This window comes from Vicugna pacos, chromosome 4, assembly GCF_048564905.1.
Source record: "Vicugna pacos chromosome 4, VicPac4, whole genome shotgun sequence".
NCBI classification, from domain to species: domain Eukaryota; kingdom Metazoa; phylum Chordata; class Mammalia; order Artiodactyla; family Camelidae; genus Vicugna; species Vicugna pacos.
Genome location: NC_132990.1, coordinates 209,220 through 234,730, shown reverse-complemented (window position 1 = coordinate 234,730; position 25,511 = coordinate 209,220). Strand labels below are relative to the sequence as shown.

Genomic DNA, 25,511 nt, shown 5'->3' with positions numbered 1-25,511 from the left:
AGACTACAACATACAACACACAGTAAGACAGAAATAAATGACATTAGTTAATGCTCATTATATTCTAACAGTCAGCTGTGCAAGAAGAAGCAGATTTAACACACTACCGTCGTATGTTATAGATCCTTTAGTGAATGCTACTTATTTGAGTAATTATAAGGTACACAAGAGGGTAGGTTCTGGGTACTCTGGTCAATACACCAATAGGAAACTGTTAAAATACAAGATAAGCCTGGAACATCTTGTGAATCCTGACAGCAAGACAGTTTCAATGGGACAATGTTAGAATTTAACTTCCTTTCATGTGGAGAGCAAATCATGCCTCAAAGTGTCTGAGTATTATGCCAAAAATGCCTGACAAACAGCCCTATCCATCCCACCCACCTCAGCTCCCAAGAAGAAACACTGATTAAAGCGAAGAAAGCAGAAGGGCTGGACTATGGAGCAAACAGGGGGCTGACAAGATAGCGTATGTTTGTCGAATGAAAACATATTTTGTAAGTAAGTAAGAAGGGATAGGAAAACCAAACGCGGCAGGAAAGTGTTTAAAGAGCATTCGCTGGATTATTAGATACTATATAGAGAGAAGATAGGGTTAAGCCCTTAGAATCTCTAGCAGGGGTCCAAGAAGGTCAGCTTGCAAAAGAAAATCTGCAAAACGCAAAAATCAAATTCTTCACAGGAACTAATATTAAATACATCTTCACTGAAATAAATGCTCTATTTAAATATACCTGATGAGTTTTAAATAAGTTTAATCAGAGCACTTTATTTACAATAAAATGAGATCAGGCCCTCTGGACAGGACTAGAGGCAGGGCTGTAAGATGAGAAAGAGGTCATTTTTATGTGTGAACTACTACTGCTCCAAGAAGGTTAAAGCCATCGTGAGAGGTCAACTTCGCAGCTTTGCTTCAGTGTATTAAGAGTGGACACCTTTCTGACGCTTAATTAGCAAACTAAATTGTAATCTAGAACGTGGCCACATGAGACAGGCAACAGATTTCACAGAGAAAATAACTAAGAAGTATACTGTTCTACAGTACTTCAAAGAGAGGGTCCTAATAAATGCTAGGATGCAGAGGTAGTCAGACTGGACAAAATGTGAATATGAATATACTGTTCTATATCTATCAATTCTGATCTCAAGACTATTTTTCTTTCCTTGATGGAAGAAACAGCACAGAGTGATATCCATTAGCTACAGCAAGTGGGGAGGAAAAAAAAAGAACATACACATGTACCATCATCCTTATAGTTACAGCACGGTGGGTGAAGAATCAAGATTCCAAGAACTAGAACTGGGTTGTAGTAAACCCCAGCATAAAGGAAGAGGATAACAAACTCCAGACGAAGGGGAGAGGGGATGGCTCAAGTGGTGGAGGAGTACATGCTTAGCACGCTGGGAGGTCCTGGACTCAATCCCCAGTATCTCCTCCAAAAAAACACACCAAATAAATAAGTAAACATAATTACCTTCCCGCTTTAAAATTTTCTTTAAAAAAATGACAAACTCCAGCTGTAATGAAATAAACTCTTTTTGTGTCCCTTCCTTATCAAACAACCTAACAGTATCACTTCTCTATCTAACCAGAAAAGGCAGCAAGTGGAGGGTGTATGTCAGAGAAAATCTTTTCAAAAGGAGAAGTGAACCAGTTTCCTGACATCAAAAAAGAAACAGAGTTAGCAAACTGTGGTGTAAAGGCTGGGGAGATAGGAAAGTAAAGGACATGTAGCTTAATTTAGCAACACCAAGAGCTTAGAAAAGAGAACATACCTACAAATTGAGCAACACTTCCTCTATGACACCGTACAGTGGGCTAGCAACTCTATACTCCTCATAGAAATGCTCATTTTAACCAAATCTCTGCAAGCAGCAAAACTGCATTCCAGGGTCTAACAGGGACACAGAAACCTTAAGAAAATTATCTGCTTGGGGCAGTAAGAAGGAAGAAGGTGCATCAGGTCCTGGGGCACATTAAATAACTAATGAATTAGATTTAAAAGGGTCAAGGGTCAAAAAGCCCCAAGGATTTTTAACTGTCTGGAGGGAGGTTTTAGAATTTCTGACACCGTATCAGAAACACTGAGGTATTCTTCATTTCAATTTGAATTCTTACCAAATAATCATTACAGGGTTGTTCTATATTGAGAAACCTGCTGAACCATTACAACAGATTAGAAGTAACTAACTGCCTCGGAAAAATACTGTTTAGATACTGTTAACTTTGCAACCTAAAGAAACTGTGGGCAAGAAAATCAGAGAACCAAGGCCAAAATTTAAAGCAGTTTGTGAAAATGAGTGGCCTGGTGTGTCTTTATACTAAAAATACGTCTTGGAGAAGCAATCACTCAAGGACATATATGTGTATACCTGCAATGCAAACATCTGTTCAAAGAAAATACATGCTGAGTGTCAGCCGTGCCACAAGCACTAGGGACACAGTGATGAACAAAGACAGGCAGGATCTCATGAAACTTAAAATGGGGACCACTCATCCCCATTAACTAATAACCAGTTACCTTCCGTAGTAAGCACTATGAAGAAAAAGGCAATGCAATGAGAAAGAATAAAAGAGAGGATTAAAAACAGAGGCAAATTTTTTAACGTGACTGCTCCATCCAAGTGTACAGCAAAGTTATATGTAAGGCTGAAAGCCACCCTCCATAGTTCTCTATTTTCTAAACCTAATTTGGGAACAAAGATTATCTGTAAACAAAGAGATCCTCTGGTAAGGCAAAATGGTGATTGGGAACAGTTAATCACCAGTCATTTTTAAAGAACAATTTAAGACAACTGAAATGGAAGGCCAATTAAAAAATATCTTTATTAAAACTAAGTGTTAAGTAGTTACTAGGCACCTAAAATCTGCACCACTATCTTTTCTTCAGCATTTCCCTTCCCTCTAACAACACCATACATCAAACATCCAAATTCTTGCTAAGAAATTCAACACTCTCTGCAAAGACATGGCTGTAGGTCAGCTATCAAAAATGGAAATTGGAACATTCTTACATTCATCACTGTCATTGTTACAAGGTACTTACCAATCTCCTATTTACTATACTCTTAAGTCAAAGGCCATCACATCTATCTAAAGTAAGTTACAAACTTCAACAAAGTTTTGCAATAATTTCCTCTAGGGCATCTTAACAATTTTCCTAAATATACATACTGTAGATCATTCATAGCACTCCCAACATTTTGGTTCAATGGCAGTGGCCCTGCCACCCAGGAATATTTAATAGGCAGCTCAGGTGTTTTGTTTCAGGTGGTTCACCGTCTACACAGTGGAAACAACTCAGTGGTAAACAGTCTGACGTCACTGTCTAGAACTACTCTCAAACATATACCTAGACATATAGCCCTGGGGACATATGCGTACAAATGTCTCTGATCTCATAAACAAGGACCTAGAGTTCAGCAATACTTACATTTAACATTGGAGTTGTCAATAGGCCCCACGCAAAGAATTCAAGGAAGATGACAATAGCAGCATGGTATACACTTGGTCGGCCAAAGCCTTGTAGCTAAGAAAAGGAAGAAAGGTGTTATATTTAAGATAGAACTTCATTCGGTGGTGTCCCTAATTTCTTCATCTTCCTTAATCACAGAAGGTGCCAAGATCACAGACTTTCTATTTGTTCCATTAATGCAAGTCACTGGAGCTCTGGTAGAAAATTAATTGGTTCTTCAAGAGACTGGGGTTCCAGGATCTGAATATTCTGTCTCTTGTTAAGTATGTGTTCCTTAGCAATTTGGCCTCTCTAAGCCTGAAGTTTCCCTAGCTTCATCAGAGAGGTAGGCAGGGAATCACATGCTCAAAAGACTCAAGGCAGCATGGATAATTTACAATGGCAGAGGGCAGGGGAAGAACAAAAAGGACTAGGTCAAGTCTGAAATCACATGTCATTCCTAAAGGTTTCAAATTCTAGCTGTCTGTTTCTGTTTTGTTTTAAGACTGTGCTAATTCTGCTAGTTTCCTGCAGTCTGTGACTTCTGGAGATAAAATCTAAAGGTCCGTGCAATTTAATGTTCTCTGGCTCTCTGACAATGGTTATTATAAGATCAAGTGCTTTACTAGCATTTTGTCATAACTGAAACTGATACTTACAAAAGACTTTGTAAAATTCCAGGGATTTTAAGTCTTCAAAAGGTAAAAAGCACATCTGTGTGGCTTAATTAGAATCTAATAATGAGGAAATGATCAGACAAATCCAGATTGTGGGACATTCTACAAGACAACTGGCCTTGTCTCCTTAAAAGTATCAATGTCATAAAAGACTAAAGTAAAGGTAGGAGACTTGTACAGACTAAAGAAGACAAGAATCATGACAACCTAACGGGGGATCCTGGACTGGCTCCTGGATGAAAAGGGGACAGTAGGAAAAATTTTGAATATATCTCACTATATCAGATAATCATACAGCATTGTTTCTGCAACTTACTGTTAAAAGGTTTGGTTAAAAAAAGGGTACACATACACCTTCTAAAGCATATGTCACAAAATTTCACTAATTTGTCAGTTGTTGAATTTAGATGATGGGAATGACTATTCATTTTACTATTCTTTCAATTTTTAAGTTTTAAAAATTTTCAAAAAGAGCCAGGAACAATTGTTATTAAAAATCCAAACGGGGGGGGGGCAGGATATAGCTCAGTGGTAGAGTGCATGCCTAGCAGGGTCCTAGGTTCAATCCCTAGTACCTCTATTAGATGTAAATAAACAAACAATTACCTTCCCCTAATAAAAATTTTAAAATTCACCAATCTGTAAATTTCTAAAGGTTTGCAATGTCTAATAAGTAGTTTTAAATGCCATTAAATAAGAAATTTGCAAAACAGGAAGCATTTTACAAAATTAAGAAAAACAACTTAAGCATCAAACAACAACAAAAAAAATCAGAAGACTTTTAATATAACACAACCTTCAAAAAGCATCAGGTTTCACGAGTCCTTTACCAATAGAATTGTGAATGGAAATGGTAGCAACTAATCAGCCTCTGGCAGTGACAAGACATTCTGTATCAGTTGTTCCAGCCACTGGAGTCAGAAACCTCACCATTGTCCTTGACTCCTCTCCTGCTCCCTGGCTCTCCCCCATCTAAGCCTCCACTATCTCTTGCCCTGAATTACAGAGTAGCTTTCCACCATTGCTCCTTCACCCCCTGCAGTGCAGACAGAGCAATCCATTTAGAAGTAAATCAGATGTTACTCCTCTGCTCCAGCCTTCCAGCCTCCCACTGGCAGCCACACATCTTACACATCCATCAAGGTCCTACATCTCCCTATTCCCTTGTTATCCTCTATTGTTTTCCAGATGTCTAACAAACTTTATGATTCATTTTTGTTTATTGTCTACCTCTCTTGGAATGGGAATGTAAATGCGATGAAAGAAAAGGATTTTTGTTTTTGTTCAGTGATTTGTCCCAAATGACCCTTCCCCCAACCCACTATAACAAGAAATCAACAAAACACATGTGAGATGGAAGGAGCTCTTCTGGGAGTAATGTCTTTTCTCTGGTCTTTTAAACAGCAAAACCCAGAATGTAGAAAAAATTTTGAAACAAATGACCCAGTTTCCTCAAAGAAATGGTATTGGACAAACGGGGGGAAAAAAAGGAGAACTACATACTACATTAGTATAAAGATTAAAGGAAACTTAAGAAGTATTAACCAAGGCAATAGGTGGACTTCGGGTTTTAACTCAAGCTAGAAAAATACAAAACAAACTTTTGAGTCAATCATGGAAATTTGAAAATGTAATAGATATTAGATGATCCTAAAGACTTATATTCATTGTAATAATGAACTGAAATAAGATTTTTTAACATTTTTTATTGATTTATAATCATTTTATAATGTTGTGTCAAAGTCCAGTGTAGAAGGATTTTATTTTTGAAGTCCTTAAACCATAGCCACATACTAACATATTTAATTTTGAAATGAGAAGACATCTGTAATCTGTTTTAAAATCTACAGCATAAAAATAAAAGCAGAAGTGGTGGCAAAAATAAATTTAAAAAAGTAAAGAGCTTACATGCATTTACTAATAACTTCTGAATTATTTGGGTGGAAATTCTGAGTTACCCACTCCACACTGCAAAGCAATTGCTCTCAAACAGTGGGTGAATAATCAGACTAACACCTGGAACCTGCTCATTCATGGTATCACAAAGAAAGGTGAAGATTATTTTCTACACAATGTGATACAAGAAATAATACCACTTATAAATTACCTTGCCAAAATAAAAGCTTGGATTCAATTCAGCTGACACTTAAGGACCACTTATAGAAAATGCAGGTGAAGTAATATTGATTTTGTGTTTTTCAACTGTTGGAGTAGGATGAGTATAGGGGCATATTCATAATAAAATATAAATAAAAATACCCCAAAACCTTAAAAAGCTACCAAAAACTTTAAAAAGAACTTGTCTCATTAACAGTGTTTGAGAACACCTGTTTCCCCATATCCTAAGATTGCACATAAGTTTTAAACATTTCCTAATTAGATTTTTAAGTGGTTATCTTATTTTGTTTTGCATTTCCCTGCTTACAAGTTGTGCTTCTTTCCTATGGTTATCAGGAATTTATAGTTCTTTTTCTGTGAACTGTCTGTTCATCCTTGCACATTTTTTTACTGAAGACTGTAATCTTTCATATTGGTTTATAGGACCTCTTTATAATCAATATCAAACACCATTAAATCATTCATTCTCCCTCACCCACTGGCATTTGTAACCTTTTAAAAATAAAAGACACAAATAGACAATTCAACAATAGCTGGAGACTTCAATACCCACTTGGAATAACAGAACAATTAGACAAAAGATCAGCAAGGAAGCAGATTTCAGTTAACACTAACTAGATGACTATTAAGCACTCCATCCAACTACAGCAGAACACACATTCTTCTGAAGTGCACATGGAAAGACCATGAAATAGGTCTGAATAAATTTAAAAGAATTAAAATCACACAAACTATGTTCTTGACCACAATGTAATGAAATGAGAAATCAGTAACATTAAGGAAATTTGGAAAATTAATAAACATGTGATATTAATCCACATACTCTCAAGAAGCCATGGGTCAAAAAAGGAATCACAAAGAAAAGTCACAGAACTTTCAGATGAAAAAAAATGAAAATGGAACATATCAAAAAATGTTGAATACAGCTAAAGCAGTGCTTACAGGGAAACTTATAGCTGTAAATGCCTGAATAACAAGGAAGATCTGAAATCAACAACTTTTCAGTTAGAAACCAGAAAAGAGCGAACAAATCACAAACAAGAAAAAGGAAAAAAATAATAGATTAGAGCAGAAATAAATGCAATATAGAAAAAGCAACACAGAAAATCAACAAAATCAAAAGTTGGTATTTATGAAAATAGCAAAAAATTGATGAATCTTTAGCAAAACTAACCAAGAAAAATAGAGGGAAGACAAATTGCTAAAATCAGAAATGAAGGAAGAGTTTTAAGAGAGTACTGTGGGCAGCGTAAGCCAACAAACTGGATAAAGTAGATCAAAGGGACAAATTCCTAGAAACACATAATGTACTATGACAGAATCGTGAAAAACTAGAACATACAAATAGACCTAGAACTAGTAAGGAGATTGAATCGGTGATCAAAAACCTTCTGATAAAGAGAAGCCCTGAACCTGAACCTGATGGCTTCATTGTTAAATTATCAAATATTTAAAGAACACTAATCTCTCTCAAACTCTTCTCACAAATGAACACATTTTATGAACACATTCTATGAAGACAGTGTAATCTGTATAAAGCCAAAGACACTACAAGAAAACACAACTAGAGGCTAATTTCACCTACGCTGCTGAAGCAAAAATCCTTAACAAAATACTAACAAACCAAATTCACCAGCATATTAAAATATACACCATGACTAAGTGAGATTTATTCCTGGAATGTAAGAACAGTTCACATATAAAAATCAGTCAGTGCAATATACCACATTAAAATAAAGGGGAGGAAAAAACCCCACATGCTACATCTCAACGGATGCAGAAAAAGCATTTGACAAAATTAACACCCTTTAATGATAAAAATAAAAATCCAAAAAACTAGCATAGGAGGAAATTATCTCAATATGATAAAAGCCACTTATGAAAAATCCACACCTAACATCACACAATAGTCAAAGGCTGAAAACACTTTTCCTCTAAAATCAAGAACAAGAAAACAGTACCTGCTGTCACAGTTTCTATTCAACACACTACTGGAAGCTCTAGCCAGAGTAACTAGGGAAGAAAAACATAAAAGGCACCCAAACTGCAAAGGAGGCAGTAAAATTATGTTTGCAGATGTCATGATGTTATATGGAATCTCAAGGAATCTTGAATAGCCAAAACAATCTTGGGAAGAAAAGAATAAAACTGCAGTTCTCATACTACCTGATTTCAAAACATACTACAATGCTAATCAGAACAGTGTGGTACTGGTATGAAGACAAACAGAAACTTATAGCCAGCATAATACTCAATGGTGAAAAGCTGAAAGCCTTTCTACTAAAATCTGGAACAAAACAAAGATGCCCACTCTCACCACTTCTATTCAATATAGTATTGGTAGTCCTAGCCATAGCAACTAGACAAGAAATAGAAATAAAAGGGATCCAAATTGGAAGAGAAGAGGTAAAACTGTCACTATATGCAGATGACATGATACTATATATAGACTACCCTAAAGATTCAACACAAAAACTACTAGAGCTAATACAAGAATTCGGCCAGGTAGCAGGATACAAGATTAACATACAGAAATCAGTGGCATTTCTTTACACTAACAATGAGATATCAGAAAAGGAAAGTCAAGAAACAATCCCTTTTAAAATTGCATCCCCCCAAGTAAAATACTTAGGAATAAATCTGATCAAGGAAGTGAAAGTCTTATATGCATAAAACTACAAAACACTAAGGAAATTAAGGACGACAAACAAATGGAAAGATAGCCCACGGTCTTGGATTGGAAGAATTAATATTGTTAAATTGGCCATATTTTTCAAAGCAATCTACAGATTTAATTCAGTCCCTATTACCCAGGACAGCTTTCACAGAATTAGAACAAATCCTACAATTTATATGGAACCACAAAAGAAACAGAATTGCCAAAGCATTACTGAAGAAAAAGCATGAAGCTGGACGAATAACCCACCCAGACTTCAGACAATATTATAGAGCTACAGTAATCAAAACAGCATGGTACTGGTACAAAAACAGACATACGGATCAATGGAATAGAAGAGAGAGCCCTGAAATAAATCCACAAACTTTTGGTCTATTAATCTTTGACAAAGGAGGCAAGAACATACAGTGGGGTAAACACAGCCTCTTCAGAAAATGGTGTTGGGAAAACTGGACAGCTGCACGTAAACCAATGAAGTTAGAATACTCCCTCACACCACACTCAAAAATAAACTCAAATGGCTTAAAGAATTAAACATAGGACAAGACACTATAAAGCTCTTAGAAGAAAACTTAGGAAAACATTATCCAATATAAATCTCAGCAATGTTCTCCTATGACAATCTACCCAAGCAAAAGAAATAAAAGCAAAAATAAGCATGTGGGATCTAATTAAACTTACAAGCTTTTGCACAGCAAAGGAAACCGTAAGCAAATAAAATGACAGCCTATGGAACAGGAGAAAATATTTACAAAAGATGAGACTGACAAAGGCTTAATTTCCAGAATATATAAACAGCTCATACAACTTAACAACAACAACAACAGAATGTCCAAAAATGGACAGAAGAACTAAAGAAGCAAGCCTCCAATGAAAACATACAAATGGCCAATAGGCACACAAATGGCCAATGGCCAATAGGCACATAAAAAATGCTCAGTATCGCTGATTATCAGAGAAATGCTAATCAAATCTACAATGAGGTATCACCTTACAGTAGTTAAAATGGCCATCATTCGAAAGTCCACAAACGATAAATGCTGCAGACAGTGTGGAGAAAAGGGAACCCTCCTACAATGCTGATGGGAATGTAGTTTGTGCAGCCATTATTGAAAACAGTATGGAGATTCCTCCAAAGACTAAAAATAGACTTATCATATGATCCAGCATCCCACTTCAGGGCATATATCCAGAAGGAACCTTAATCCAAAAAGACACATGCACCCCAATGTTCACAGCAGTACTATTTACAATAGCCAAGACATGAAAGCAACCTAAATGTCCATTGACAGATGACTGGATAATGAAGTTGTGGTATATTTATATAATGGAATACTACTCAGCCATAAAAATAATAATATAATGCCATTTTCAGCAATATGGATATTCCTGGAGAATGTCATTCTAAGTGAAGTAAGCCAGAAAGAGAAAGAAAAATGTCATATGGAATAAAAAAAAAATGAACTTATTTACAAAACAGAAACAGACTCACAGACATAGAAAACAAACTTATGGTTACCAGAGGGGGAAGCAAATGGGAAGGGATAAATTGGGAGTCCAAAATTTGAAGATACTAATATATATATAATAGATAAACAATAATTTTAACTGTGCAGCACAGGGAACTATAATCGATACCCTGTAGTAACTTATGGTGAAAAAGACTATGAAAGTTAATATATGTATGTTTCTTATGACTAAACTGTGCTGTACACCAGAAATTGACACAACAATGTAAACTGACTATACTTCAATTAAAATATTCAAAATAAATAAATTCATATTGAAACAAACAAACAAAAAAGACAGACATATAGAACAAAGGGGTATACCAGAATCCAGAAATAAATATTTTCATACTGGTCAAATGATTTGTAACAAGGGTGCTAAGACCATTCAATAGATAAAGGGCAGCCTTCCACAAACGGTGCTGGGAAAGTTGGATATTCACATGCAAAAGAATGAAGACGACCTTTTTACCTTACATCACGGACAAAAAATTAACTCAAAATGGATCAAAGCCCTGAACATAAGAGCTAAAACTCTGAAAGACTTAGAAGACAACAAGAGAGAAAGCTTCATGACATCGGACTTGGCAATGATTTCTTAGATGTAACACCAAAAGAAGCAGCAAAAAATGAAAAAAATAGATAAATCAGACTTGATCAAAATGAAAGCTTTTGTGTATCAAAGGACATTCAATGGAGTGAAAAGACAACCCATAGCAGAAAACACTGAAAATCCTGTATCTGATAAGAGATTAAAATCCAGAATGCATAAAAAAGTCCTCACAGGTACAAAAAACTGATTAAAAAACAGGCAAAAAACAAACAAATACAAGAAAAGACACTCAACATCACTAACCATTAAGGAAATGCAAATCAAAAGCAAAATGAGATATTACCTTGTGCTCATTAGGATGGCTATGACTAAAAAACAAATATAAAAGCCAGAAATGACAAATGCTGACAGGATATAAACTGAAACCATGGTGCACTGTTGGTGGAAACGTAATATGCTATAGCCACTGTGAAAAACACTATGGGGTTCCTTAAAAAAAAAAAAAAATTACCTAATGATCCAGCAATTCTATCAACTTTTGGGTATATATCCAAAAGAACTGAATGCAGGGTCTCAAAGAGATATCCATGTTCATAGCATTACTGACAACAGCCAAAGGATAGAAGCCACCCAAGTGTCCACTGGTAGATGCATCTATGAACAAAATATGGTATATGCATGCAATGGAATACTATCCAGCAATAAAAAAAGAAATTCTGACATGTTACAACATGGATAAACCTTGAAGACATGCTAATTGAAATAAGCCCATCATATAAAGACAGATGCTGTAAGATTCTCTTTATACAAGGTACCTAGAGTTATCAAATTCATAGAGACAGAGAGTAGATGGTGGTTGCCAGGGACTGGGAGGAGGGGGAAATGGGGAGTTAGACAATTTAGTGGATACTGAGTTTTGTTAATGAAAATAATTTAATAATACAAAGTTCTGGAGATAAACAATGGTAATGTCTGCAAAACAATTTTAATGTACTTGAATGCCACCAAACTATACACTTAAAAATGGCTAAGATGGTAAATCTTATGTTATGTACATATTACTACACTAAAAAAAGTAACTCCAAATAGCTCGTAGACCTAAAAATAAGGTCCTTCATTTTCATGATGAGTTTGTATACACAACACTATAGTCACCATCCATGCAAGAAAAAGTTATGTTGGACTCCATTACAATTAAAAACTTGTGTTTAACAGAAAGTTAAACTTTTGTGCATATATAATATGCACAATAAGCAAATATAAAGAAGAACCAGAGATGAAGAATACAATAAATGAAATGAAAAATACACTTAGAAGTGATCAACAGTAGATTGAATAATGCACAGGAATGGATCAGCATTATGAAAGACAGAGCAGTGGAAATCACTGAAGCAGAAGCAGAAAAAGAATAAGAAATGAGGAAAGTCTAAGAGACCTTCAGGACAACATCAGGCGTACTACATGTGAATTATAGGGGTCCCAGAAAGAGAAAGGTGCAGAGAGAACGTATTTGAAGACATAATAGTTGAAAATCTCCTTAACTGGGGAAAGGAAACAGACCTCCGGGTCCAGGAATTACAGACATCACAAACAGGATCAACCTAAAGACCACACCAAGACACATGGTAATTAAAATGGCAAAAATTAAAGATAAAGACACTATTAAAAGCAGCAAGTTACATACAACAGAACTCCCATAAGGCTATTAGCTAATTTTTCAGCATACATTCTACAGACCAGAAGGGAGTGACACAATATTTAAAGTGATGAAAGGGAAAAGCCTACAACCAAGTATGCTCTACCTGGCAAGGCTTCCACTAAGATTTGATGGAGAGATCAAAAATTTTACAGACAAGCAAAATCCAAGAGTTCAGCACCACCAAGCCAGCTTTACAAGAAATGTTAAAAGAGACTTCTCTGAGTGAAAAAGAAAAGGCCACAACTAGAAACATTAAAATTATAAAAAGAAAAATCTTTTTGGTAAAAATCTTATTTGGTAAAGACAAACATACAGAAAGGTAATAAATAAATCAGCCATGTATAAAGCTAGTAGGGAAAGTTTAAAGACAGAATTAGTAAAATCATCTATATCCACAACAAGCAGTTAATAAGGGACACACAAAACAAAAATATGTAAAATACGATGTCAAAAACAGTTTAATGTGGGATACAGGGATTAAAAATACAGGGTTGTTAAAATCCATTTGAACTTAAAAGAGATCAGCAGCTTAAAATAATCACATATATACAGATTGATGCATACAGTGTGGGGAATATAGTAAATAAATATGCAGTATCTTTGTATGGTGACATATTTTAGACTTATTGTGGTGATCATTTTGAAATGTACAGAAGTACCAAATAATTTTGTTGTGTAACAGCAACTAACATAGTGTTGTAGGTCAGTCATACTTCAAAAACAAACTCATACAAAAAGAGGTAAGATTTGTGGTTAACAGTGGCAGGGGAAGGAGAGGTTGGGGGAGGGGGGACTGGATGAAGGTGGTCAAAGGCACAAACTTTCAGTTGTAAGACAAATGAGAAATAGAGGTGTAATGCACAAGGTGATAAATATAATGACCACCACTGTATGTTATATATGCAAGTTGTTACATCTTTCATATACAGAGAAAGAGAATACATCCTAAGAGTTCTCATCACAAGAAAAAGAATTTTTTCTATTTCTTTAATTTTCTATCTACGAGATGATGGATGTTTGAACTAAACTTAATGTGGTAACCATTTCATGATGTATGTAAGTCAAATCATTATGCTGCACACTTTAAACTTACAGTGCTGGATCAACCTAAAGAGACACACACCAAGGCACATAATCATCAAATTGACAAAAATTAAGGATGAGAAAATGTTAAAATCAAGAGAAAAGCAACAAATAACATACAAGGGAACTCCCGTAAGGTTATCAGCCAGATTTTTCAGGCCAGAAGGGAGTGGCATGAAATATTTAAAGCGATGAAAGAGGAAAACCTACAACCAAGAATACTCTTAACCAGCAAGGCTCTTGTTCAGATTTGAGGGAGAAATCAAAAGCTCCACAGATAAACAAAAGCGAAGGTTTCAGCACCAAATCAGCTTTACAACAAATGTTAAAGGAATTTCTCTAGTCATCAAATCATAAGAAAACAGAACAAAAAGAAGAAAAAGAAAAAGGAAAAAAAACCTAGAAAAGACTGCTTTGGCAATTTGGGGTCTTTTATGGATCCATATAAATTTTGAAATTGTTCTACTTCTGTGAAAAATGTTGAGTATTTTGACAGGGGTTGCATTGGATCTGTACATTGCTTTGAGTAGTATGGCCATTTCGATAACGTTGATTCTTCCAATCCAAGAGCATAAGATATCTTTCCATTTCTTTGTATCATCTTCAATTTCCTTCATCAATGTTTTAGTTTTCAGAGTATAGCTAACTTCCTTGGTTAACGTTATTTCTAGGTTATTTTGCTATTTTTGAGGTAATGGGAATGTTTATGCCAGTTATAAAATTCTGGTTTTTGAAGTGAAAAAAAAAAGTGAAGGGCTTGCAAATGGCAAAATATCCTTCTTTTTTATGGGTGAGTTGCATTCCATCATATACATATGCTACATCTTCTTTATCCATTCATCTATTGATGTTCCCTTAGGATGCTTCCATACCTTGGCAATTATAAGTAACACTGCTGTTAATAGCAGGGTATATGTATATTTCTGAATTAATGTCTTTGTTTTTCTTGGATATATACCCAGCAGTGGAACTGCTGGGCCAAATGGTGGTTCTATTTCCAGGTTTTTGAGAAACCTCCATATTGTCTTCCATAGTGGCTGCACCAATTTACATTCCCACCAATAGTGTACAAGGGTTCCCTTTTCTCCACATCCTTGCCAACATTTGTTATTTGTGTTCTTTTTGACAATGTCCATTCTGACAGGTGTGAGGTGATATCTCATTTGCACTTCCTTGGTATTAGTGATGTTGAGCAACTTTCCATGTTCCTGTTGGCCATCTGCATTTCCTCTTTTGGAAAAATGTCTGTTTAGTTCTTTTTCCTGTATTTTAAATGGGTTGGTTGGTTGCTTGCTTGCTTTTTAACTGAAGTACAGTTGACTTAAAATGTTCTGGTGTACAGCATGGATGGACTTGGAGGACATTATAGTAAATGCAATAAGTCACTCAGGGAAAGACAAATACTCTAAGATATCACACACATGTGGAATCTAAAAAATATAACAAACTAGTGAATATAATGAAAAGAAACAGACAGAGATATAAAGAAGGAACTAGTGATTACCAGTAGGGAGAAGGAAGGGGGAGGGGTGAGGTGGAGGATTAAGAGGTACAAACTATCAGGTATAAAATAAGCCACAGGGCTGTATTGTACAACATGGGGAATATAGCCAGTATTTTATAATAACTATAAATGGAGTATAACCTTTAAAAAGTGTGAATCACTATATTGTATGCCTATAACATACAATATTGTATATGAACTACACTTCAACTTAAAAAACACAATACTGTGAAATAGACAAATTTTTAAAAGGTTAAAATATAATGTGAAAAGAAAAGCAACAAATTACTTTAAATGTCTTCATTTAAAAATACCAAGTGTTAAAATGTGTTAATTATATTCACAAGAAACAGAATCCGCCCCAGAGAGTTTGAGCAAAAAAGCCAATTTATTAGAATCTTTGAGACGGCTAACCAGCAATTCTAGGCTACACATCCAGTCACATGATAGAACTGGTGGCCAGCGGAGCTGCTCCTTTGCCAATAGCAAAGTTTTCCTCTCTCTGATGATAGAACTTATCTGGTTTAACACAAAGTCTGTTTTTTCCATTAGATCTTTCAATGATTAATCATAGTTATTTTAAACTCTGCATCTAGTAATTCTAAATACGTCTTGTCCTAATACTTAAATTGTTACATCAAACTGTATTATTTTGATTGTCTTTTAGCGTGCCTTGTTTTGTTGTTGTTGAATGCCAGACATATTTTATCATATACAGTGACTGAATTAAATAGGTCTTGAATATAAGGAATGTTGCTAACCAGGTATTGAATTGGGCTAAATACAGCTTTTGTCATATCTCTAAAAACAAAAAAGACAACATAGAGAAAAAGCTTCATGACATCAGATTTGACAATGATTTCTTGGATATGACACCAAAAAACACAGGCAACAAAAGCAGATAAATTGGACTTCATGAAAATTTTAAACTTGTGCATCAATGGACACAATCAACAGAGGGATAAGCAACTTATGGAGAAAATATTTGCAAAGCATGTATATGGTAAGGAGTCAATTCAAATAATCCAATTTTAAAGTGGGCAAGGGACTTGAATATACAGTTCTCCAAAGAAAATATACAAATGGCCAATAAGCATATGACAAAATAATCAACATACTAATCATCAGGAAAATGCAAAATCAAAATGAGGTATCACCTCACACCCATCAGCATGGCTACTATTCAAAACAAAAACAAAACAAAAAATAACAAGTGTTGAGGAGGATATAGAGAAACTATAACCCTGGTCCATTGTTGGTGGGAATGTAACATGGTGCAGCCACCATGGGAAACAGTTTAGTGGTTCCTTAAAAAATTAAAAACAGAATTATCCAATGATTCAGCAATTTCACTTCTGGGTAGACATGCAAAAGAATTCAAAGTGGGGTCTGTACACTCCTGTTCACAGTGGCATTATTTTTAATAGCCGCAAGATAGAAGCAACCCAAGTGCTCATCAACAGGTAAATGGAGAAATTAAATGTGGCATATACAGGAAATGGAATATTATCCAGTCTTGAAGAAAACCCTGACACATGCCACACATCAACAATCTTGAAGACAACATGTCTCGAGGACATTATACTAAGTGAAATAAGCCAGACACAAAAAGATAAGTGATTCCACTTATACGAGGTACCCAAAGTAGTCAATATTCAGAAACTGAAGCAGACTGGTGATTATCAGGGGCTGGGATAAATGGGGAGTTGCTATTGAATGAATATACAGTTTCAGTTTTACAAGATGAAAAAGTTCTGGAAATTGTCTGCACAACACTGTGAATATACTTAACGCTAGTGAACTGCACACAAAATAATTCAATTGTAAATTTTGTTACATATATTACAATTAAAATTTTTTTCAATCAACTGTATTTCTATATTTTGGCAACAAACAGTTGTAAATTTAAAATTTCTTAAGAATGTACATTTACATTACATTTACATTACATGTTTAATAGCACCAAAAAGGTATGATACTTGGGATAATGTGACAAATGATGCAAAAAAATTGTTGAAAATTAAGCACAGCTGAAAGAAATTAAAGGCGTAAAATAAAGAGATATCTCATTTATGGATCAGAAGACTCAATATTGTTTACAATTCTTTCTAAACTGATCTTCAGGATCAATATACTCCCAATGAAAATACTAGGGCAGATTTTTTTTGCAGAAACTGACAAGTTGATTGTGTAATTCCAAAATGTAACAGACCCAGAATAGTCAAAACAATTTTAAAAGAGAAGAACAAGTTTGAAGGACAAACTCTACTTGTTTCAAATTTTACTATGAATCTCCAGTAATAGAAATTGAGTGGTGTTGATGTAAAGATAAACAAATAGATCAATGAAACAGAAGAGAGAATCCACAATAGACTGACACATATATGGATAACTGAATTTTGACAAAGGTGCAAAGGCAATTTAGTGAATAAGTCTTCTCAGCAGATGACGTATGTGATAACAATTGGTTATCATACACAAGAAAAGAATTCCTACCCATACTTTGTACCACATAAAAAATTAATTCAAAATGAGTTATAAACATAATTGTAAAATCAAAAAAAATTCTAAAAATACAGAAGGAAATCCTTGTGACACTGAGTTAGGATTTCTTAGATATGAAACCAAAACCATAATCCATGAAAGAACATATTCATAAAGTTAAATTTTATCAAAATAAAAACTGCTCAGAAGAAAATATTTGCAAACAAATATGATAAAAGACTTCCAACCCAAATATACAAAGAATTCTTAAAACTCAATTATAAACAACCCAACAACAACAAATAAATAGGCAAAAGACTTGAATGGACTCTTCATCAAGAGGATATACAGATGGCAAGTAAGCTTATGGAAATATGTTGAACATAATTAGCCAAAGTGAGGTTAAAAAAGAAAGTACAGTGAGATACCACTAAAGATCTATTAGAAGGGATAAAAATAACTGACCAAGTGTTGACAAGGATGTAGACGAACTGGAACTCTCTCTCATAGTGCTAGTGGCAATGTAAAATTTAAAATTAAATTTTTAAAGGTTTAAGAAGTTTGGTAGATTCTTAAAAAGTTAAACAATACATCTACCATATGATCCAACCATTCCACACCTAAGTATTCACTTTACACCAAATCTACTAAATACTTAGGAGTGGAAAAGAAAGGAAAGTATATTCCATTCAAAGACTGGTTCATGAATGCTCATAGCAGCTTTATTTGTAATAACAAAAAACGGTGATAAACCAAAAGTTCACCAAGCGATTAAGGGATAAAATGTACCAGTACCCATACCTTCAACAGTATATATGTAAATTGTATGTATGCACATATATATGGTACACTGTATTTATGTACATATGACTGAACACTACTGAGCAATGAAAAAGAATACACTACTGAGTTATATAATAGCAACATGAATAAATCTCAAAATAATTTATCTAAGTTGAAAAAGGCCAAACAGAAAAATATATTCTGTATGAATCCATTAATACAAAACTTTAGAAAACAAAAACTACCACATAGTAACAGGAAGCATATAAATGCTCACCTCCAGAGGTGGGGGTGCAGAGAGGCAGCACAGACAGGCACAAGGAAGCCTTACAGGTTGAGGGATATGTTCACTATCCTGGTTGTGGTAATGATTTCACAAGAGTACACACATCAAAACACAAATCTGTACACTATAAACATACACAGTTTTTGTATTCCAATGAAGCTATTTTAAAAAGACAAGTAAATACAAAGCTACATAGGAAAAAGTCAGGCATCTAGGCAGGAAGTTGACCCAACTTCACAGATGTTATGTTTTTGCAGGGTTGAAAACTGTTATTATAGTTGATTACCGGTATTTCTCTCCCAATTTTCATAGATCAGTGCCCTTGCTATGCCACAACCTTTCTCCAGGGCACACCTCAGATCCCATAGATCATTTGTGAAGGTTCTATGAGACACTGAACTAGAAGGAGGAAGGGAGCAAAGGAAGGAAGGCGAAAGAAGGGGGAAAGCAGAGAGAGAACACAGGCAAGAAAGAGAATTAGGAATAAAAAGATGTATTTCCATAGTGTACTGAAGTGTGTTTCTCTCATATAAGAAAAGCTAACATCATCCTTAACAGTGGGGAAAATATATATTCCTGTCACACAGAGAACACTGGGCACTTTTACCATTACTACTGAACATTTTCCTCGATATTCTGGTACATATAATATAGATACACAGAAATAAGACATGATATTATTGTCACTTGAAAATGTGTGAATATTAATCCAGAAGACTCTAGAAAATTAATTTTTTAAAGATAAGGTATAAATTACCAATATCAACAATTTTTTAAAAATAGACAAAAGAAGCTATAGTAGTTAAAAAGAGCCTAAGAGGCTGTCAGGAATAGCTTTAAGACAATTTATTTGAAATTTTAGATGAAACAGACAAATTTCTAGCAAAATACAACTTACTAAAACTGACAGAAAAAAACAAAATCAGAAGAAAATCTAAATTATTCTAGAGCTACATTAGCCCACAAAAGCCAAGAACTATAAAGTTCTAGAATTGTATTATCAATCCTACACAAACTCTTCAAATAAAACGGAACTCTCCAATTTGTTTTATAAGGCCAACCAAAAGAGACAGAAAAGCAACAAGCTAATTTCATCAATAAGCACAGTCCTGGTTTAAACCAGACTGAATGATTAATTTCTATATTAACATAATTTATTGATCAACTGCTAAAGGACTATTTCAGATTATAAGACACACAGCTATAGTCCCTTGCCTTCAGAGACTGAATCTAGTCAGAAAAACAGTGGGAAAAGATGCTCAAGATATTCGAAGAAGCAAGGTCTAAAAAAATGCTTTCTATACCAGACTTAAGGACAATACAACAGCAACAAGGCTGTGTTTTGACAAAGGCTAGGCTTAATGATAGAAAACTGGCCAGAGATGTGCACAATACTAAACATGAAACAGCACAATGCACTCACTTTTATAAAGTGAACAGATCAACTGCTCACAAATGCTTTTCATTTCTCCTTTCACCTGTTATAATTTACTTGACAGAGTTTGGTTGTGCCAATGTCCCAGCACTATTTTGTTATTGAAATGATCATATTGATTCCTAACGGTGTTAAGAAGTGAAAGCTATAATAAAAAAAAATTTCCCCTAAAATGGCCCTAGGTCCTCTTTCACCTTTTTACAAATAAAATACACCTACTCATTTAAGCCTTTTTTTTTTGGTAACAGAAGCTGCTCATCAGTAATATTTCCATTTTGTCTATATTAATATATAATATTCTTGTTCTTATAAATCAGAATTAGCCTTTATAGGGATCCCTCTGAAACAGTCTGAGAAAAATCAGCTAAATAGACATCAAATGTCACCAGAATGGAATTGATATTGAGAGGCCCTATGTTAGGAATCTCAACTTGGTATCCAAGTTTTGGCTTTTTGGAGTCCATGAACATTCTGAAACACATAGTATGCTAAATTTGGTTTTGTTTTCTTTGCAGCAAATCCTTAATTCTTACCAGATGCTCAAAGGTAAATGACTCCAACAGGACTTTTCTTTTACCTGATTATGGAAAATCTGCATTCAATGATAATGCAAATAATTCTGACACATCATTTCAAGGTGTATGTACACCCACAATTAGGGAAGGATAGAGCAAAGAGAGGACAATAAAACAAGAACTTGTTTGCTATACACACCTCCCTTTTCCGCAATGCAATTCGATTCCCTTCTATTATTCAAGTCAATATATCTTTGCCAAACAAGGTACAAAAAAGTTGTCAGCTGACTCTGTGATTACTAATAGCATTAAGAATCTGAAGCCATGAATATGCTAAAATCAAACCGTAAAGAAATTTCTACACATTAAAATGAAGTCAAATCATGGGGGCTGAAGAATGTAGCACCTGAAAGCAATGCTTGAAACAAACTAAATAGTAAAGATGCATAATTTGGGGGTACTGGCATATGACATGAACATACATATGGTTAAAGGCACTCACTGATTTTCCTGCCAACCCACATTTCAAAAAGTATCAGTGGCTGAACCCTGCTATCTGCCCATGCTAGTCATCTCACTAAGCAGAGCAAGCACCAAGAAAACTCACTGTCAGTATCCACTGCAATTTATCAATACTTGACTAGGTGCACCCTCAGAGACAAGGAAAGACTCAACAGGCATTTACTTGTGCCCAAATTAGCATCAGGACTCACAGGAAAAGGAATCAGGGAATAAACTGTCTCAGTTTCTTTAAGTAAACATCCCTGAAAAGTTTCTGCTCCAAGCACATAAAATTAGCAAGTTTAATTTTTAGGTTGGGAGTCTAGTTCCTGAATCGATTAGTAAATGGGAAAGAACTGAATGCTTTTATCAGACAGGGATCACCTACACATTCTGACCAACCATGCTGCAAAAATATTGAGAAATAGTAACAGCTAATATTTATTTGGGACTTACTAGGTGCCAGGTTGTAGCAACCCTCACAATCCTCTAAGACAAACACTATTATTAATTTTGAGAGATTATGTATCTTGCCCAAAGTTATACACATAATAAAAGGTGGTAACTGGGATTCCAAGAATGCTCACCTAATCATGTTATAATGCTTCAACTTGCTAGATTATTAAGAAAGGAGGACCAAGGAAAATACGTAGGACCACAGTAATGATCATATCTACATGTCAGATCGTACTAATCAATACTGTGGAGAGCAATCTGATGGTAAAGTAAGTAGGAGTATCAAGAGAGAGTCAAAATCTAGGTTACAAATGCTGAGGAATTGAACCAAAGGAATGCAGAAAAGCTTAAAAACCTAAAATCTTTACCTATAAACTTAGCTAGACTTACTAATGCACCGCCATGAGGGTGTGGGAAAGGACGAAGGAGGTTACGAGGATGGCCACTGGTTAGTAATTATAATTACGGTCTATCAATTCAAAGACAGGAGAAGGCGCTGGCAGCTGGGTTTGGCTTAGGGGGCAGGAAAATGGCAAGTCTACTTTTTATGTAATCAAAAATAAAAGGAGAAAAACCAGTTCTATAGAAATTCCCTCCCTCTACCAAAAAAACAAAAAACTGAGAAATGTTATCTTTTGAATGAGGAACCTCTAATTTTTTTCCCCCAAAATAAGTCACTTAGGCAGGGAGGGGCCTTCAACATCATTTAGCATTCTTTAAAAGCAAACTAAAATACATAAGCTAAAAATCTGAGACCAACTGCATGTATTTAACTTTCCTATAATTTCTATTTTTCTTTGAAAAAAGTCTCCTTGGCATTAGGTTCTACTTATTGTAATGTTTCTATACTTTCTGTCCCAATAGACCTACTCCCACCAAAGAAAAAGGTCTTAAGAAATGACAGACTCTATGCTTAGTTTCACCGTCAAAAACCAAAGCGCCTCTGGCAAAGCCTGTTCCACCGATTAAACCCGTGTTTCAGAAGTCATCTGAATATCACATGAAATTGGAAAGACACTAGCCTGAACATGCTCCTCAGCCGGGCCCTAGGATCGGCAGCTTCCTCTGATACCATCTTCCTGTTCACCAACCGCTTGTGCGACCGCCCAAAGAACCGGGAAGGGACAGGGAGGCGCTGCTCAGCCTCCAACGCCAACTTCCCGGTCCAGGGCCTAAGGCCGGCTCTAAAGGCTCTCCATACATCCTCTAAGTAAGCTCAAGACAGAAAGTACACCATCAAAGTAGGACCATAACACGTACGGAGAATTCTGAAAGAGCCAAATGAGTTATATTCACGGGCCCACGTCGGGTGTCTTTTGAAACAATAACCAAGTCGCCTAAATTTCTGTCTAGCGACGAGCAGCGCTGGGAAACCCTAGCAGTGAGGAATTCGGCTGGCTGACTCGGGAAAGGACAGACTTTCCGAGAGACAGAGCCCCTCTCGGGGCCCGAGAGGACGGTTCCCCCAGGGGACGAGCACCCACCACCGCGCTGCGCATTCCCGGACTCCTGCCGCGACCCCGCCCAGCCTCCCCGGACCCCGGGCTCCGGGCTGAGCAACGCGCTCGGACTCCGTGCCCGCGCTCACCGAGCTGCCGCCCATGGCCCGCGCACCCGCGCGCTTCTCCGGCATGGCTCCCGCCTCGGGCTCGAAGGCCGCCTTCTCCTCAGGCTCCGGCGGCGTCTCGGCGTTCATGCCGCGGCCATGCCCGCGCCGGCTCGGGGCGCTCCGGGACTACAGCGACGCCGCAACTGCGGCGGGGGGGCCCGCGCTCTCATGGGCTCCGCGGCCCAAAGCGGCCTGCTGGGCAGGCGGCGGCGCCAGTGGCGACGCCGAGGGCTGCGAGGGCAGTCGTGGCCGGAACCGTAGAGGAAGCGAGCCGAGGAGCGCAGCGGCAGAGGCCACCAGCCGCAGCCGGCGCACGGAGGCCAACTCCTCAGCGGCCCGCCGCAGCACTTGCCACCCAGGGCAGTCAGGAGGCCTCGCGCCGGCCCCGCCCCCGCTTCCCCACAGGCCGGCGCGGGGCAGCAGCCCTGCCCCGGATCTCAGCTCCAGCTTCAAGCTCGGCGCCTGCGCCCAAATCCTCCAGCAGCGCCCGCTCACCTAAGGCCACACCTACACGTCTCGACTGTCTTGGCTTCGGTCTTCGCAGCGCGCCGGAAGTGCGTCATCTCCCAGGACCGCCAATCGTATTTCTTTTTCCTGAGAAAAGCCGAGTCTGGGAGGCTCAGGTGGGGAGGGTTCCTGTATGACACTTTTCACCTTGGTTCGACACCAAATCACCAAACAACTCTTTCCTGTTGCTCTCAACAGCTGTAGAGATGGGCACTTTCTGACACAGAAACAGCTCCCAGGTCTGGAATACTGTACTGAAAAAGTGACATACGCACTGTAATTACAATATTCTGTTCCTTTTCCAAAATCTAAAAAGAAGCTGACGGAGAGCTTACCTGGACGGTGGGATTCATGGGAAGGGCAGTCTTAGAAAACACCAGGTCTTTGTTTCAGTCCAGAACTGCTTCATGGTACCAACATGGTGAATATGAACAGATTACTCAAAGCCTCTGATCCTCTTAGGATAAGTAGCTGATGTACAGAAATCTGAAATACTAATCGTGACTCCATAAATATTGTTATAATTACTGGCAGGATAGCACATACTGCTTTGCAGACGCCAAACTAAACTATAAAAGGAAAACAACTTGGCTAGTTAAAGAGTTAACGCAACAGAAAGGACCTTCTCCACAAATTAGGGGTACAAATATACTAGAATATTTTTTCCTGTTTGATATTTGAGCATTCAATGCTTCCTTCAAAGATGATAAACACTTTGAAATTCTGAAGAACGTAAGTCTTCCTCCTTATTAAAGAGACTCAGGTAGACTGTATATCCACCAGCTTAGGTCCCTCCCACGCCTTGCGCTAGTGTCCCTAGCTCAGGCAGCCATAACAAAATACCATAGACTGGATGGCTTAAACAACAGGAATTTATTTCTTATTTGGAGGCTGGAAGTCTGAGCTTGGGGTGTCAGCAGGTCAGATTCTAATGAGATCTTCCTAGCTGGCACATGGCCACCTCACTGTGTCCTCACATGAGAGAAAAAGAGAGCAAGCTCTTTGGTGTATCTTATAAGGGCGCTAATCCCATCAAGAAGATCTCTGCCGTAGTGACCTCGTCCAAACCTAATTACCTCCCAAATTCTCCATCTCAAAATTCCATTACTTTGATGATTAGAGCTTCAACATATAAATTTTCAGAGGACACAAGTCAACAGCACTTGGTGTACTGAGTTATACCTTCATTTACAGTCACTGATCAGACACTGCTTCCCAAAGCAAACTGGTGTTCAGAATCAGTTTTTCCTGAAAAAACACATAAGTTCTTTTCCTGAGCTCAGGTAGTCGACCTAGACTGCCCCTTCTCTCAGGGACTTTACAGCTACTTGGCCTTGACTGAAGACTCTTCAGTCAGCACTAGGAAACTGACAGGATTTTAGAAGCCACCGGCCTTAAATTGAGAGTAGGAAATTCCCCCAACAGGATAGGTGACAACCGGCCTGAGGTTGGCCAGTTGTCATCTACCCTGTTCTTAAATATAGCTAGGGAAGAAGACATTTTAAATAGACCCAATCTATTTATGGATGGCTGTCATTTTTTGAAATTGTGTCCTTTTATTAAACCCAAAACTGCTTGTCTATTTCAGCCATGCTTTGATTCTGGTTTTCTCTTCTATATCTACACAAAAATGTTTAATTCCATTTGTTTTCAATGCCAGG

General features: G+C 36.9%; 1 protein-coding gene across 1 annotated transcript in view; it reads right to left on the bottom strand.

The window, feature by feature from the left end:
* LOC140695934 (uncharacterized) overlaps positions 1-23,832 on the bottom strand; it is a 107,919-nt gene extending 84,087 nt beyond the window's left edge. Inside the window, exons 1-2 of the mRNA XM_072959043.1 lie at positions 23,349-23,832; positions 3,435-3,530 (exon numbers count right to left, since the gene is read on the bottom strand). The gene's annotated coding sequence lies outside the window, so the exon portion shown is untranslated. The remainder of the gene's footprint in view (positions 1-3,434; positions 3,531-23,348) is intronic.
* Between the last annotated feature and the right edge of the window lie 1,679 nt (positions 23,833-25,511).